Below are 11,910 nucleotides of genomic sequence, written 5' to 3' on the forward strand. Positions count from 1 at the left end.
ATTTAGGTATAATCAATCTACCTTTGTTTTGAAGTCTGGCTTTTAATGACTATGCCTCCACCCATAGTTGTAATGTATCTATCGTCGCTCTTTTTGAGGGCCTAGCCTTGTCTGACTGCCTGTGATATATCTATCTAACCTGTCCCTCCTTCTGAAGAAGTACTCCTAACTCCTGTGAAGGGCAAGTGCCAAAGCCCATTCTGGCTATGTCTGACTGAAGAGGGCTATAGTTGTGATCTGCAGCCAGAGATACTTCCTTGAGATTATGTTTAAAGGCTCTTGATAGGCACCAGGTGTTCTCTTCTTGGGTAAGCATATATTTTTGAGTATGCTATAATATTAATCATAGCAATGAGGATAATATGCATTCTGAGCAGGCTTTCATGATAGACAAGTTTTTTTCTGCCTCCTAGGTGGTTTTCTTCAGTTGTCATCTGGGAGAAGGCTCTCACTGGTGAGGAGAGCAGAGTCAAATTCCACTATGGGCATGTTATGCATGGGTCCTCCATGGTTGCATGCTCCTAGAGGACATCCATGCTGTCTGTCCATTTCCTGCAATGACACAAGCAAACTGCAGCCCTTATGCTAACGGGATAACCAGTCTCTCCCATTTCTCCATCTCCAGGGACTGCCATAAGACTTGTGCTTTCTCCTTTATCGCATGCTTTTATACTTTTGACCAGTGTTATTCTGCTGGTGTGCTATCTATATCACCAACAGGATTCAGCAAATTAAGTATAAATGTTGGGAGGTCAAGGAGAGATTGTGGCTTATTATGACTTATTCCTTCATTTGATTTTGTGATTGTCATTTTAACATCAAGTGTGCATATTGGATCAGAGCCTGTTCTTGCAGATTATAAGGAATTCTAGTAGAACAAGTAACATTCCACTGTTGTAAAAATTTCTGAAGGCTTTTATGTATGTAGGCAAGACTATTACCTGTCTTTATTTTCTTTAAGACTACCATTTTTGCAAATGCTGAGACACAGTATTGTTGTGTATGTCCCATAGTTCCTCCTGCATGGCAGGTAGCATGTATAAAAAGAGAGTATTTATATTAACATCATATACTGAAGTCTTTCAAACTGGGACATATGCATTACAGCCACTTGCCACAGCTTATTTGCTTGAAGGCTTCGGGTATTACAGCCTTCTGATGGAATTCATATAGGTAAAGGTAGACAAGATTGTACGTCATGATATGCCTGTGATCTAGAAAGTTTAAAGCTAGAGGTAAGGGCTCAAGTGTTGTGATGAAAATAAGAATGGGGAAGTTTCACCTGTTGAAAAGTGAAGGTGATAAGTCTCTCAATAATTTCCTTCTGGTAGTGGTCCAGCAAGACTGGAATATGAGCATACATGACCTATATAGAAAGAGGCAGTCCTATTTTGAATGGCTTTCTGTAATCATAAAAATAGACTGAACAAAGGGGGATCCAGGATGCATTTTATATTGGCTGTCTCCATGTCAGTCTTAGTGACATTGACTACATATGAAGAATCATAAAATATTAACTGGTTCTGCCAGAGTAAATTCTAATATGATAATTATAGCAACTAATTCTGATCTTTGAGCCAGATATCCAGAGATAATAATTTTCTGGTGATTTTACATAATTCAGGAAACAACAAAACCACAAGATAACCCATCCATGACATAACTGAAGCATCTGTAAAAGGAGTTGTCTGAACATTTTAGGTAAGATAAATGAATAATGGCAATGCAGCTGTACCAATTTAGCAGAAGTAATGAACATCAACTAATCCTGTATAATCTGCAAAGGCTACCTGCTAGACCAAGGAAGTTCATAATAAATGAGTATGCTTTGCAAGATTAATAGAAAACACAGTATGATTAGAATCAAATCCTAAAAGCTGTATGCTTTTATATTGTGGTGGTAGGCTTGATAAATTAGCTTAGCCATTTGATCTGTATGTGTCCGAAGAACTTTGGTTAGGGGGATGAAACCATTTAGTAGGTTAGCAATTATTGTTGGCTACTTGACCAGGAAGTCCAGTGGACAAGTGGACAATATAATTAGTTAAGAGACACAGAATAATTCGAAATTCTTGTCCATTTGCTAAAGTGGCTTCTATCACCTGAAGCTCTTTAAAGGTTTCAGATGTAAAAATATGGGTAGAATCAAATTTGGATTTTCTTATAAAGTTTTATATAATTGCCTATGGATATGTATTCCTAGTTTTGGGTGAATCCAATTAATGTCCCCCAATAATTTTTGGAAATCATTTAACTTTTGGAAATCATTTAATTTAATCATTAAATTAATCATTTAATTTTTGGAAATCATTTAATCATATAATGAATCTCGTCTTACTTTTTTTTTTGTGGAACTGGGGATTGAACTCAGGGCCTTGCATTTGCCAGGGAAACGTTTATTCCACTGCGCTATTTTCCTGGCCCTTACTGTTAATTTTTGGACTAGAACTACTGTTTCTGTTACCAGAGTTTCCAAGTAACTATAAAGGGAAATAGTTTGAATTTTCTCTGGGTCATGTATAACACATGTTGTATCAAAGCCTGTTTAGTTTCTGCAAAAATGGGTGAGTTGATGCTAAAAATTGATAGCAAGCAATATATCATCTATATAATGTATTATATAGGCTCGAGGGATTTTTTTTTATGACAAGATCTAAATCCTAAGCAACAAAGTAGTGACACAGAGTGGGAATGTTCATCATCCCCTGTGGCAAAACAGTCCACTGATCTTGGTACATGGGCTTGACAGAGTTAGTGGCAGGAATAGAAAAAGTAAAATGAGGTCAGTCCTTCATGGACTAAAAGGGATGTTACAAAAGCAGGCCTTAAGATTAATAACTGTCATAGGTCAGTCCTGTGGAATTGCAGTGGGAGAGGGAAGTCTAGGCTGCAGAGCACTTATGGGGTAAATACATGCACTAATAGATCTTAAATCCTGAAGCAATTTCCACTTTCCTGATGTCTTTGATATAAAACAAATAGTATTCCAAGGGCTAGTGTAAGGCTCAATATGTCTCACCTTCTATTGCTCCTTTATTAATGCTTGTAAGTAAATTAGCTTCTCTTTGATAGGGGCCATTAATCCACCCAAATAGGAATATCAGTTTACCATTTTAATGAAAAAGCAGTTTTTGGATAGGGAGAAACCACAATTATCCCTTTTCAAAGTTTGACTCATGGCCAGGATCTTTCCCTTCATTCCTTTGATAAACTTCTATGGGTTTGGGATTGCCTTGTTGATTTTATGTTCTGTCCTTGTCCTGGAACATATCTATATTTTGTATCTTTCTATCAATGAAGTGGGATTGCCTCATTAGTAATTTGAATCTGCCATTCTTTTAGCAGATTTCTGCCCCACAAATTGACTGTGATCCCTGTAATAAATGGCTGAAAGTCTCTCTTAAGTCTTGCAGAGCCTACATAAGAAAGTGATATAGCACACTTCATAACCTACCTGAGTAACCCAAGCCCAACCAAGAAGGAAGCTGTTGCTCAGGTAGGCTAGGCAGGTAGCCATTAAGATGAAGCAATCACTGAAACATCAGTACAACTGTCCATTAATCCCTGAAAATATTCTGCTTTAAACTTGATACTATACATGAACCATTGGCTTATGATATCTTTAGTATAGAATACCTCCTTATAGGATATACTGCCAGATCTTTTATTTTCTTGGATCTGTTCTTGACTAGAGGCTCTAGTTTTGACAACATATAAAAGAATCAATTGGGCAATATAATCTCTTACTTCAAAAACACATACAATAGGACTGCACTACAACCTGAATTTCTCCCTAATAGTCTGAATCAATAATCTCAGGAAATATCTCTACACCCTGAAGGCTTAACCTACTGTTTCCTAAAACCAAACACAGTATTTAAGGGAAGAGGATCCCAAATTCCTATAGGGTTTATCTCCATTAATCAAGATTCCATTCAAATGAAATCTCAAGGGTACAATTAAGTACTGGGAAAAGGGAATGAATTTATTCAAAAGGAAAGAGCTACTGAGTTGAGAAAGACAGGAAAGGAAATGGGGCGAAGAGATTTATCTATATATATAGCAAGTTGGTTTGGATAACTGTACTGTACGTTTCTGCTGGACTGTGGAAAAGAGCAGATAACACTTAATTTGTTTTGTCTCCTTTTTCAATTGTCCATACTTTTTCTCTCCTTAATTTCTTTCACACTTCTTTTTTTCTTTCTTCTTCCAATTTTACATGCATATATCTGGCAATATGAACAACTGGTTGGAAGACAACACTGTGTATTACAACAAATACTGTGAAATTCACATTACTTTGTTAAGTGAAATTCTGTATCACTTGTAATTTTTTCTGTTTTCATACTATTTTTCACTCTCTCTAAAAATATTTTAAAGTTTTTTTTTAACATTTATTTATTTAGTGTGTGTGTGTGTGTGTGTGTGTGGCCAGCTCAGCCCACCAGTGGGCGGGGCTGGCTGGCATGTGGTGCTGGGGGATCGAACCGTGGTCCCTGTGCTTTGCCAAGCTTGTTCCAAGTAGGTGCTTTAGACCACTGAGCCATCTCGCCAGCCTCTAAAAATATTTTAAAATATTAAAAAACTTGTTCAGCAGGTGGAAGGCCTAATCCTATGCTTCCTAGGGGTCTGTTGATAAAGGATTTGATATTCCTCCAGGGACCTAATAAAGTTTGTAGTTGTATGCCTGTATTAGAAATTCCCTAATTGTTTGCTGGGCCTAGGGCTAGGCCCACATCCTGTCTTCTGTCAATGGGGAGCCATCTTTGTGATATGTAGAACATTGATTAGCCAATTATTTCCTTTCTGACACCCAGGGCAGAGGCCCAGTGCTTGAAGGGAGGGCTGCACTTTTTCTTGTCTGGGATTGGATACATTTTTTACAAATATGCCCTGCTTTGCCACAATTAAACATTTTGTTTTTGAAGAAGGCTGATTTTGTTTTATTAAACTAAATATAGTTTTAGTAAACAGAGGACTTGTGACCTTCATTATACATCTTGGTATACTTTCAGTTCCTGAATTTTGGGTGAGTCACACATCCCCTAACACTTGTTTACAATCCTTATTAGCATTCTCATAAGCCAACCACAACACAATAATTTCTGTTGCTATCTGAGCATGTGGTATCTGTCATCAAACAATTTCTTGTAACCTGGCTAAGAATTTGGCATAAGGCTCCCATGAGCTCTGAAGAATGGGCAAAAAAAGGCTGAGTGAGAAAACCTTCCTCAGGAATAGTTGTCCAAACTGGTTTCATCATGAGAGCTATTTGTTGGTAAGCCTGGTCCAGGTTAACTGTGGGATTAGATCTGAGTATGAACCTGTACCTGACAGCATGTGTTTCGGTAACCTCAGGTTATTCTTTTTTTAATTATTTATTTATTTATTACATTTATTTTTTTGGGGGGAGCAGCTCAGCCCACCAGGGGGTGGGGCTGGCTGGCATGCGGTGCTGGGGGATTGAACCGTGGTTCCTGCGCTTCGCCAAGCTTGTTCCAAGTAGGTGCTTTAGACCACTGAGCCATCTCTCCAGCCCAATCTCAGGTTATTCTGCTGCTCAACTCTGTCATGCTTGTTCAGCTGCCAGCACTTGAAGATTAGCATGGAAATTTAACTGTTGTCCCACAGAAAGGCAGGACCTATCCAAGTGTTTAATGTCTGAAGGAGCCAATTATAAATCTCCTAGGACAGACTAACAAGCCCGACACAAAAGTTCCTTGAACCCAATTGTTCATTACGCTGGGTTTTAATTCTTTAAGCAATGTATACTCCAAAGGATTATGCTTATGAGTATTTTTTAGGATCGGGCTGAATATTAATTGTAAATGCACATGTTTCAGAGGGCTCTCCATTAAGCACAGCCTGTCTAACCAATCTTTGATAGGAAGACACTATTTCTGTATCAACCACAAATGGAAGGGAAGGAAGAAGAGGGAAAAAATGAGACCAAGGATCTTCATCCTTATTTTTGCCCTTTCTCAAGAGTGCAGTAGGTATGGGATGTTTTCCCAAAGTTAAAGGACAAAGTACTACACAGACCAAACTCCATGTGAAGAAAGTTTCAGGGAACAGAGCAGAGCCTTGGGTGTGAGCATACTTTAAGCCCCACTCTATCCCAATTTATACATTAAATTTGCCAGTCTTAGGAAACCACAGATTATGTTTGATAACATCTTTTTTTAACTTTTAAATTATTAAATTTTATTAACTTCTAGAAAAAAACAACCCCACACGTAATATGTTTAAGTGTGTTTCCTTATTATTTTTAGAAACTTTGTTTAATGTTTTATGCTGCAGCAAACTGCAGGTCTGTCACCTAAGTTCAGTTCTCAATACTGTATGGTCATCATGACTAGAAACAAAACTTCTCCTGGAGCTTCCACATAGAACCAAAAGAGAGATCTTACTTGCCTCCATTTACTAAGCCATAAAATCATTTTTAAATTCTATTCTCCGCCTCAGTAGAGGTTACTGTTGAAGTTTAGCTAATAAGTTTCCATCTCATTTGTTATGCCAGAAAAATTATTCTTGCAAATAAATTGGAAGAAATTTCATGCATCTTATAACATACAAGAGAGCAGTTGGATACTGACTTGATCACCAGACTGGTGCACCAGAATTTCCATAAAAGAGGTATAATGTTGCACTTCAGTTGACAAATTCTACTCCGTTACCCTGGCTGAGAAAATTGTCCACACTTGTTTTCTTTGCTAGCTGACTCAGCTCCTCTCCACTGCGGAACTACCAGTCTCTTACTGTACCTTACACTAAAGTGGACCTTCTCCAGTCAGGTCCTGTTTAGGTGCCACTTGTAGGAACCAACCTATGAGTTTATCCTTGATGGGGGTGTGGAGGGTGAGGATAAAAGACATGACACAGAAATAATTTTGAAAGAGAGACTGGGTGTTCTTTGTCCCCTGACCAGGGATAAATTCATGGGCTGATTCCTACACATATGTGATTTCCAACACACGTATGTGATTTCTTTGCCAGATAGTCTGGGTATTCACTTTTCAATTACTCCTATGATCCTTCCACTACAAAACTGGAGTTAATTCAGACTCAAAATGTCTTTCTGCCAAGTTGCAGGCATTTTTGCTATTTGATGCAGTCTGAGTTCATGGGTTAGGAATTCTTGCTGTCCTCCCTGGATATGATGGTGGATTCAGCAGACAAGTTCAGTGGTATTAAATTCTGCTAAGTCAGGATTATTCCAATGTAATCAATTCAGTTACAGTAGTAACAGACTAATCCATTTCAATGGTGTCTATAATGGCTAATTGAGAAATAATACACTATAAGCCCCTATTTGGCTCTCTCTCTAGCAGTAGGAATTCAGTATCAGTATGAGGGTCCAAAATCCTAGATAGCTCAGGCTGAATCTTGTCTGATCACAGGTCCTGGATCTGTGATCACCACTCCCTGCCTTTCAGGGGTAATCACCCTACTCTTCTCTCCAGCTGCCAACAGTCTGCAGTGACTATCTTTTCCTCATCAACTCTGGGACCTTAACAGTATGAAGCCACCAACTTCTCTGGGATTGAAGTTCAAACTCCCAACACTTTTCTACAAGACCTCCCTGGCCTGCACTGCTGTGTTCAGCTATATCCTGGGACTCTTGTAATACAGAGACTCACCACTTGTTACCATTGGGAGATCACTTAGGAATCAAGAGACTAGTGTTCTTCCTGTTTTCTCCAACTCTAGACTTTAGACAGCTTGTTCTGGAGAAGCTGAGCTGCTGGCACTCACTGTCCCACCATCTTGTCCTTTCTCTATGTTGCTTGGCAATGTTCTCTGAGCTACTTCAATGCAGCTCTTGTTCCTCTCAGCCATGTTGGATCTTCCAGCTCATTTTTTCTCAGTGGATCTTTTGTCAGCTTTAATGTCACTTTCTTCTAGTCAACCATGTTGAATCTCCTAGATTCTTACCTTGCCCAGGAGCTAGTCCCTTGTTTGGCTGGTACCTGTGCTGTCCTCTGTAGAGGCGTAACAGTGCAGAGCCAGCTCTAAGTTGGCAGTAGCTGAGCGAGGTTCATTTTTTCAAATGGACTTTCTTTTGTTCTAGCTTGATTTGTAAAAATACTGTTTTTCCCCATTAAATTGCCTTTGTACCTTTGTATGAAATCAGTTGACTGTATATGAGTGCTTCTGTTTTGGGGGTATGTATTCTTCTCCATTGATCTATATGGCTATTCTTTTGCCAGTATCAATACAGAGTATTATAGATTTACCTTAAGTCTCAAAATTAGGTAGTGGGGTTCAGTGTTGATTGTAATTTGCTAATTATTTTAACCATGCTAGTTCATTTTCCCTATCATATTAATCTTAGAATCAGTTTACCTATATCTAGAAAAATCTTAGTGGGAATTTTGATTAATATCATACCAAATATAACTATTTTTATCTTATTAGAACTATTATAAATATGACCTTTTACTTTTTGGTTTTGGTTTTTAATTGATTACATATAGGAATATCACTGATTTGTGTGTGTTGACATTGTATCTTATGAATTTGATAAATTCATTTGTTCTAGGAAGAATTTTTGTTAATTTCCTATAATTTTGTACACAATCAGGTGGACTGTGTACCAAAATGCATGTGCTTTTTCCTTTCCAATCTATATGCCTTTTATTTCCTTATTTGACCTATTGTATGGATTAGGAATTCTAGTGCTATGTTGAGGAAGAGTGGACATCTTTACCTTGTTTTTTTTTTTTTACTTAAAAAGAAAAAACCCAAAATTTCAAAACAAGATGATAAGAGGGCAACAATGGTTAATACATTGCACATTGTTATATTTAGTTACTCAGAGTATAAGATACCAGGATTTAATTGACCAAACAATATTAGCACAAACCTTCCTTTTCAATGAATTAAAAGAATCTAGTAGTATAGCTATATATATATATATTTTTTTTTCCCCTTCTTTCTTTTTTCCATTTCCCCATCTCAGTTACTGTTTCCTTTGGAAGTTTCTTCCCATTTGAAAATATCTATGGTACATTTTGGATCTTATTTACTAATTTAGTTTCTCATACTAGGGAGAAAATACAGTGCTTAAACATGTGCATCTGGTTTATTTCACTTATGAATGTGGTCTCAAGTTGCATCCATTTATCTATAAAAGGATCTAGTTTATCCTTTATGGATGAGTAGTACTCCATTGTATAAAAAGATCACATCTTTTTTATCCATTCTTTGGTTGATGGGCATTTGAGTTTTTCCAAGATTTAGCTATGACAAATTGTGAAAATTCTTCTTTTTTTTTTTTTTCTTCTTTTTTTTTTGGCAGAACCAGGGATTGAACTCAGGCCCTTGTGCTTGCCAGGGAAGCACTTGTTCTACTGAGCCATCTCTCTGGCCCCTATCTGTGACAAATTGTGCTGCTATAAATATAGGTACACATATAGCTTTTTTTTTAAATTATGTTTTTAATTTTTCTTGGGAGATACTCAGAGAGGGAATAGCTAGGTTGAATGGGACCGCCAATGCTAGTTTTTTAGGAATCTCTACATTGATTTCCACCGTGGTTATAGCAGTCTACATTTCTACCAACAATAGAGAAAGGTTCCTCTTCTCCCCACAGCCACCCCTGCATTTATTGGTTGGTTTCTTGACAATTGCTATTCTTTCCAGGGTGAGGTAAAATTCTCGGTGTTGTTTTAACTTGCATCTCTCAAATGACCAATGATGCTGACCATTTTTTCCTACATATTTATTTGCTATCTTTATTTCTTCATTTGAGAAATGTGAAAAAAAAAGAGAAATGTGTATTCATCTCAGATGCCCATTTTTGGGTTGGGTCTTTAAATTTCTTGGCTTGCTTCTGCTGTTAGGAAAAATCATTTGGTCTGTCAATATGAAATATGATGTCAGCTGTACCATTTTTTGTAGATATCGTTTATCTGGTGAAGGACACACCCTTCTATAACTAGTTTACTAAGAGTTTTCATCATGCATGAACATTGTATTTTACCAAAAAGGTTTTTTTTTCATATGTTATTGTAGTATAGAATTTTATTTCTTTAGCATGAATTTGATTTTTATAATATTGAACCAGTTTATATTCCTGGGATAAAGCTTACTTGGTTGTGTTATGTTACCTATTTTGTATATTAGCAAACTTAATTGGTCAGCTTTTAGAATTTCTATATTGTGTTATGAAGTATAAACTTATTTTGCATTTTCTTTTTTTTGTTAAAAATCAAACTTCATTGTTGCTTTTTGCCATTTCATAGCATTTTTACACACAGGCTTCAATCTTCAAATTGCCCTGGATTCAGTAGAAAAACCTTTTAAATGAAGTACTTGTACAATAGAAACTTCTCAGCAGTCAAAATTTAAGATTATAAAAAAATACATGCAAAAACATACTTCTCTGAAAACACTTAACTTTGAACAAAGCACCAAACTACACAAATACAGAATGAAAACAGCATTTGAACTCCACCAAAAGTAATCATCTTAAAAGGTGTAAAAGTCACCTAACTTCACTAGGCACTGTTCACTTTTTTAAAAAATTTATTTATTTATTTATTTATTTATTTGTGTGTGTGTGTGTGTGTGTGGCCAGCTCAGCCCACCAGGGGCGGGGCTCGCTGGCATGTGGTGCTGGGGGATTGAGCTGCAGTTCCTGTGCTTTGCTAAGCTTGTTCTAAGTAGGTGCTTTAGACCACTGAGCCATCTCACCAGCCCGACTGTTCACTTTTTAAACAGACAATAAAAATATTATCTACAAACAACATCCCAGCTCTATGGCAGGTTTCAGAAAGTCTTCATCTTTATGCTTTAATAGCGACGAGGTGAGTATGATCAAGATCTGAAGCATGATCTGTATCCTCCACGACTGTAATAAGGAGAAGGTGATCACCTTCTATGAATCTGATCTCTGTCCTGAGCAGCTCTCCATCCACCTCCTCCTCCACCACCTCTGTATGACCTGCTGTAGTATCCCGATCATCATAGCCATGGTCATAACCTCTGTCATAGAGTAATCCCGGCAGCGAGAACTGGCATAGGTAGGTCTCCCCATGTAAATTCCTGGTGTTGGCGTATGTGGTCTTTTAGTTATAGAAAAATCCACTCTGATTCTCCACCATCAAGTTCCATTCTGTTGGCACGTTCTTTAGCTTCCTTGGCATCATCTACATTTTCAAAATACACAAAGGCAAATCCTCTTGAACACCTAGACTGCTAGTCATGCACAATAGACACATTGGCAATTGGGCTATATTTAGAGAATACTTCTTTTAAATCTCTTTCTGTGGTGTACAAGCTCAACCCAAACACTCCAAGACAACAGTTTGGGTCAGGATTCGCCCGATTCCCAACATGATGCCTTTAAGTAGACGTGGGAGAATGGCTGTGGCTGTGGTATCTGTTATAATCCTGACTGTAAGACCTGCTACAGGAACGTCTATGAGAACGAGATGGAGACCGTGCCCTTCTATAATGCCTTTGAGAACATCTTCTGGATCTAGACCTAGATTCAGATCTGGACCTAGACTTTGATCTGGAACACCTAGAATCTTCCTTGGAGCAAAACCTTGCAGGGGTATGCCTTGCAGATTTCCCTGATTCATGAGATTTCCACTTCTGGAAGAAGAATGGGATTCCTGTTCGCCATAGTTCTGCTTGCCGCTGTCACTCATGACTACAGGTTCGACATTGCCGCTCGCTGGGCTTCAGCTGAAGCTGTCAAGCTCTTGCGTCTTCTTTGGAGGCTTTGCTGCAGCCTCTCATAACATGACAGTTGCTGTCGCTCAGAGAGGAAGCACTCTGCACCACTTCTGCAAGAGCTCTAACACTCTCTTTTTTTAATCTTTCAAAGAACCAGCTTTTTGCTTTTTTAATTCTTTGAATTGTTTTCTTCATCTCAATTGAATTAATTTCTGCTCTAAT

General features: G+C 37.8%; 1 protein-coding gene and 1 pseudogene across 7 annotated transcripts in view; one reads left to right on the forward strand and one right to left on the reverse strand.

The window, feature by feature from the left end:
* Positions 1 to 11,910, forward strand: part of Pfkfb1 (6-phosphofructo-2-kinase/fructose-2,6-biphosphatase 1) — an 86,990-nt gene that overhangs the window by 18,228 nt on the left and 56,852 nt on the right. Inside the window, exon 1 of one of the 7 annotated variants that reach the window (XM_023708422.1) lies at positions 9,395 to 9,407. The exons of the other annotated variants lie outside the window; for them this stretch is intronic. The gene's annotated coding sequence lies outside the window, so the exon portion shown is untranslated. Of the gene's footprint in view, positions 1 to 9,394; positions 9,408 to 11,910 lie in introns of those variants that run through there. 7 annotated transcript variants of the gene reach the window in all.
* LOC101574249 lies at positions 10,798 to 11,660 on the reverse strand (annotated as a pseudogene).

The sequence above is a fragment of the Octodon degus genome, unplaced genomic scaffold (assembly GCF_000260255.1).
Source record: "Octodon degus isolate 3935 unplaced genomic scaffold, OctDeg1.0 scaffold00360, whole genome shotgun sequence".
Lineage (NCBI taxonomy): Eukaryota > Metazoa > Chordata > Mammalia > Rodentia > Octodontidae > Octodon > Octodon degus.